Below are 6,444 nucleotides of genomic sequence, written 5' to 3' on the forward strand. Positions count from 1 at the left end.
CCTTGACATTCATATTCTCATCATTTGAGTAAGGTAGTGTTTTGGAGACTCATATAAGTTTGCTGTTTTATTTTGAGTATGTGGAAAGAACCTTCTAGAGAAATATTTCCTTAAATAAACCTCTTTTAGCAAGTCATACATTATCTGTACTGGTTTTCAATAACCCACTTCATTATCAGTAACTTTGGTGCTCCTAGAACAGTGATATGGAAATTACCAAGAGATCCCAAAGCAAGAAAATTTCTAGATGACCAATGGTGAGCATTGAATTTTGCCTTGACAATCTCCCTTGAAATTCAAAGTTTCCTGAATCTTGGGTTTTGGAACAAACTCTTTATATATTATTTTCAACCTTAATTATTAGTAAAGAGAAAGGGAAAAGGAAGAAAATATATTCTGAGTTACTGGAGATCGGTTGACATCTTTTTTTTTTTTTTTTTTTTGTGGATATATATTTTAGGTAGTGGAAAAGAAAATAGGGATTACTTAGTAATCAATATGAACAGGTCTTTGGAGATCCAGCTATGTATTCTCTCAACTCATGCTTGGAAATCCCTAAATCAAGCTCTCCACAAGGAGTGAAAAATGCATTATTGGTTAATGTTGATTTCTATACTTTTTCTTGCAGATGCCACACATGAAGCAAATGATCAGGGAAAATGACTCTTCAGTGTCAGAGTTCATTCTTAAGGGACTGACAGACCAACCTGAGCTCTAGCTGCCCTTATTTGTTCTGTTCTTGGTGAATTACACAGCCACCATGATGGAAAACTTGAGCTTAATGAGTCTTATTTTCTTAAATTCAGAGCTTCACACTCCATGTACTATTTTAGCTTCAACCTATCCTTAATTGATTTCTGTTATTCATTTGTTTTTACCCCCAAAATGCTGATGAGTCTTGTTTTAGAGAAGGACACTATCTCCTCCAAAGGATGTATGACTCAGGTGTTTTTCTTCTCTCTTTTTGTGAGCTCAGAGTGTTATGTGCTGACTATCATGGCCTATGATTGCTATGTGGCCATTTTTCAGCCACTGCTATACAAAGTTATTATATCACCTGGAATATGTTTAATGCTGATGTTTGGTTCTTGCTTGATGGGCTTTGCTGGGGCCATGGCTCACATAGGGTGTATGATCAGGCTCAACTCTTATGATTCTAACATCATCAGCCCCTACATGTGCAACATCTTCCCTCTTCTCCAGCTCTCCTGCAGTAGTACCTATGACAATGAGCTTGTGAGTTTCATTCTTGTGGGTATGATTCTCATTTTATCTAGTCTCATTATCTTAGTCTTAAATGCTATGTTACTTTTCAATATCATTCATATGTCATCAGGTAAGGGTTGGTCCAAAGCCATGGGTACCTGTGGGTCTCACATCTTAACTGTTAGTCTCTTCTATGGATCTGGGCTGCTTGCTTATGTCAAACTATCATCTGCTGAAACTGTGGGCCAGGGCAAAATTTTCTCAATCTTTTATACCTTTTTGGCGTCTATGCTGATTCCTCTCATTTACAGTCTCAGAAACAAGGATATGAAGCTTGCTGTGAAAAGAACCATGAAGAGAATCACAAACTTATCTATCTAGGGATGTTTCTCTTAAATTTGTTTCTACCTATCTACTGTTTCTCTCTCTTTTGTCCTTTTGATTACCTGTGATATCTCTCTCTCTCTCGATCATCTATCTCGCTATCTCTCTATTATCTATCTATCTATGTATCTATCATTTATCTATCTATCTATCTATCTATCTATCTATCTATCTATCTATCTATCTATGTATCTATCTATCTATCTATCTATCTATCTATCTATGTATCTATCATCTATCTCTATCTCTCTATTATCTATCTGTGTATCTATCATCTCTCTCTCTCTCTCTCTCTCTCTCTCTCTCTCTATCTATTCATTTTGCTTTCTCCTCTTATTTCTACAGCATCATCAAGTTTTCTTTAGTTTCATTTGCTCTTTCACTATGTAATGTCACTTGTATGTGACCATACATTGTATCATTGTATGGAGGAATCCAACATTGTGTCTGTTGTCTATATCACATTAAGATCTTGTTCTGTTAGCTTATTTTATGTAAGACCAGACTACCTACTACTTCTTCTTATATATCTTTTCTATCCAAGAAAATATATGGACTTGTATTCTTTATGTCAAACCAATTTCTTTCTTGATTTTTGTAGTAAATTTGTATATGCATTTCTATATTTTAACAGGGTTATTTTCTACATATTTATTAACATAGATAATAGGTTACATAATAGTCAAAATTTCAATAATTTATCAGGTTACTTTGTTAGCAGTTTATTTTTAAATATTTGTATTATTTTTATTTTTCCCCATATATTTTTGACATTTATACAAAAATCATATAGGAAAAAATAACATGCTGTAAAAAAAATTGGAGCTTTTCTTAATAAATAAAATGTTTTAATACCATCATTATTGCCAACAGTTATTACAGTACCTATTGAGTTATTATATTCTAGACATAGTTCTAAGAACTATTTTTCATTATTAAAATCTATGTGAGTTTTAAAGGCCACACAAATAACAATGCAGAAGTTAATTTCATACTCATTATATATCTAATAAAGAAATGGAAGGAAATAATAATAAATTGCAAAGTAACAGTGAGAATTTCTAAAGAATTACTTCACATTGATTCAAAAGGGAAAAAATCTATGAGAAAATGAACCCAGCCAAGATGCTATAGCAGAGAACTTATCTACAAGGCTCTGATGGCCAAATAAAAAAATACACATATCCTTACAGAAGTCTCATTAAAGTGCATATGTTGTGAGCTACATAATGATACTTCTTGTCCATTGTTATTTGGGATTGTTTTTCTGGAATCATGAGGTATAGGAGTTTGGTTAAGTTTTCATGGTGAGTCATGTTACTATTATTGTGATTAAAAGTGCACTTCAAGAAGTCTGTTGGATGATATCTATTTGAGAAGAAAAATGATTTGTTTACAATATAATCAAATAACAATTTGAATCATACAGCACTATCATTGGTAATATACAATTTTATTCATCAATAATATCTAGGACCCAGAAAGGAGAGAAAATATATAATGTTTATCTTACTGATATTTACTTATTTACTTAGGAAAGTCACCACAATATATATCTAGATCTCTACAAATGATACAACTTCAATCTTCATTATGGTTGAAAAAAATATACTGTGTATATAAACTTCAACTTTATCCATTCTTTGATTGTTGCACACCTTGTTTGCTTCCATTATTTAGCTTTGTAAAATAGTGTCTCTGTAATATATTGACTTGGAGTTTTGGATGAATAACAAAACATGGTAGGGCTGTGTCATTTGGTAAATCTATTTCTAGTACCTTGAGAAACCTCTACATTGAATTTTATGTTAGCTTGATGAGTTTACTTTCCCACTAGCAGTATGCAAAAGTTCTTTTTAATCCACATCACACTCAGCATTGCTGTTATCTGTTTTCTTGGTAGCTGCCATTTTGATTTGGGGTGAGATGGAAGCTCATTGTTTATATGTGTGTTTCTTTAATTATTAGTGATTTTGAACATTTTAAACTGTGTATTGGCTGGTTTTGCTTTGTTAATTGACTGGTGTGTATATATTTTAATAGACTTTTCATTGATTATTTTGTTTGGTTCCAGGTGCTGAGCTTTTAATTTTTTTAAAATTATTTTTATATTCTAAATATTGATTCTAATGTATAGATACTAAATAATTTTTATTATTTTGCCTGTATTTTCACTCTAATTATAACTTCTTTCATGTACAGAAACTTTTTAATACCATGTAAATATATTTTTCATTGTCTTCTGAGTTTCTGGAATGCTTTCATAAAAATCATTGTCTATGCCTATGTCTTATACTACTTTCTCCATGATTTCCTCTAAGACTTCCAAGTCTTATGTTGTAATCTTTAATGTCATTGTAATTTATTTTAATACCAGTGAGATATAGGCATCCAGGTTCATTTTTACACCAGTGATATTTAGGCAGGGTAACATTATTTGTTAAACATGCTATCTTTTCTTCCGTGTACATTTTGGCATATCTGATGGTGCCAAGAAACTGTGACTAGATAGGTCATTGGATTTAGAGATTGCATGCTACTCTTATTCTGTTAAATGGACATATATCATAATGATTTTTAATGAATTATTGCTATACCCATAGATCTGTGCATGTATCAGCCCACATCAGAGATGCTTCTACTTGCAGTAGATGACAATTGATATAGAGATTCTCTAGTGATTAACGTGCAGGGAACAAGACATTTTTGGAGTGCTTGATCCTAAATGGGACATTTGTATCATAACCTTACTCTCAGGCTCAGGGATTTTTACAGAAGAAGGTAAAGAAAGACTGTAAAAGCCTGAGTTAGTGGTGGATAATTTCAAGGAAAGAGTGTGCCCTTGTATAGCAGGGAAGCTGAATTTACAAACTCCCAGCAACGGTGACAGCATGCATAAGACCTTCCAATCCCAGCATAGAGGAAAGGAGATGTGGATAAAAGCCTACCACTAGCTGAGTCAAACACTGTGTTGACATTTAATAGTGACTGGGAGACTGAGAGTCAATTTTCTTGAATGGTGTGACCCCTGTTAATTCAACCACAGTCCTGGCAAGGGCCCACACTGAAGCCTAATAAGAAAACATAATTAGGACTGGACAGCCTTAATAAAAAACAAAAACAAAACCAAAACCTTCCAAGTTGGTGGACAGGGAGGCAAGGGTAAATATGGGAGGCATTAAGTAAGGGGTATGGATATGATCAAGATTCATACATGAAATTCTTATAATTGATAAAATATTATTAAAAATAAGGTGACTGTAGCTAAATATGTTTATTTTGCTATTGTGTATGCCATATAGGACCATATAGGTCATAATAACCTAAATGCCAGCACAACACTAATTTTTTACTTAACTTTTTTCATTTTACATACCAACTATTGTTCCTCCCCCTTCACTTTCTCCTGTTCCCTCTCCACCTTCCCCACACACCCCCATTCACTCCTTATAGTGGGTAAGGCCTCCCTCCCTTGGGTAGTCAACACAGGCTGGCATACCAAGTTGGGACAGGACTAAGCCCCTTCACCCTGTATCAGGGCTGAGTAAGGTATCCCATTCCTAATTTTTATTACTAAAGGTTGGTAGTATAAGTTGAACTCAAGGAATGGTGGTATCTCTAGCATTATTCTTTTTGCTCATTATTGCTTAGCTTCACAAGTATCTTTATTGCTTCCGTGTAAGATTTAAGACTGTTTTTCTGTTTCTGTGAAGAATGATGTTTATATACCTCAATATCTACTCCACTCTCCTGCTTTAATTATTTTATTAGAAGTTCCATTGAATGTTGTTTTGGTTATGCAAAAAAAAAAAGCTTTTTATTCAGGGAATAAAAAAAAAGCATGTATTTTGAACCAAATATGAGTGATTCTGGCCCATGTCAATGGATTCAAGTTGTTTAGATTTATTTATTTCAAATGGATGCATAAACATTCATAGTCAAAGAGCAAAAGAGAGCAAAATGTGAAGGCATTTTCAAAATACAGTATTGTGAACACCTGTTTACACTAAATCAATGTCCATAGATTTAGATAGTATATGATGACTATCTTCACTTTTAAGTTTGTAGAAACCAGCGATAGGTTAAATAAAAATATTCTAAAGGTTCTACCTAAAGTCAAAAGAGGTTAGAGATAGATATCTTAAGATAATTTATTTCTAGGCTGCTAATATTCCAATGCTCCACAACCACAAAATGCTAATCAGTGAACTAGCCTTCTATAATCTCCAATGTTGGTGGTAATTTTTTTTTTTCTGGTAACTTACATTTAAACTTCTGATTTCATTTGTGTTCTTTGTCTGAGAAAGCATTCTTTGGATAGGAACCCTAACCTTAAGCTTCCTCACACAGTCACTCACCATTTTGGCTGTACTGTGTCAGCCAGCCATGTTTCCATCTCTCTATTGCTCATATTTTCATGTGGTCTAAAAAAAATCTGTTTCCAAATAAAACTTTTACTTGATGATCTTCTTAGACCCGCTGTTAATTCCTTTGTTAATTAGAATAAGAAACTAGATTAAATTTTAACTCCTCTGGTCAACTTCATCTGTAACAATAACACAGTTCTTTTAACCCTGTTGAGGTGTTGTGTTTGGAATTAAATCTAGGACCTCATAAATATGTTGGTGTAAAATAATGATTGTGCTTTAAAGAAAATTAGAAAAGAGTAAGTTCTGAGCTAAGTGTGTGTGACCATGTCTGATAAACACAGATTCAAATGAGCCTGAATAACATATTCTTATAAAGAAGCAGTGACATAGCCCATAAATCAGTGCATTTTCTAATTACATTGGTGGGAATATTAAGCAGCACTAAGAGGGAAACTCTTCCAAGTTTATTGTGTTTTCTTGAAGC

At 33.3% G+C, this 6,444-nt stretch overlaps 1 pseudogene; it reads left to right on the forward strand.

The window, feature by feature from the left end:
* Nucleotides 1-628: 628 nt before the first annotated feature.
* On the forward strand, nt 629-6,191 carry LOC118587543 (annotated as a pseudogene).
* Nucleotides 6,192-6,444: the final 253 nt, after the last annotated feature.

This window comes from Onychomys torridus, chromosome 7, assembly GCF_903995425.1.
Source record: "Onychomys torridus chromosome 7, mOncTor1.1, whole genome shotgun sequence".
Lineage (NCBI taxonomy): Eukaryota > Metazoa > Chordata > Mammalia > Rodentia > Cricetidae > Onychomys > Onychomys torridus.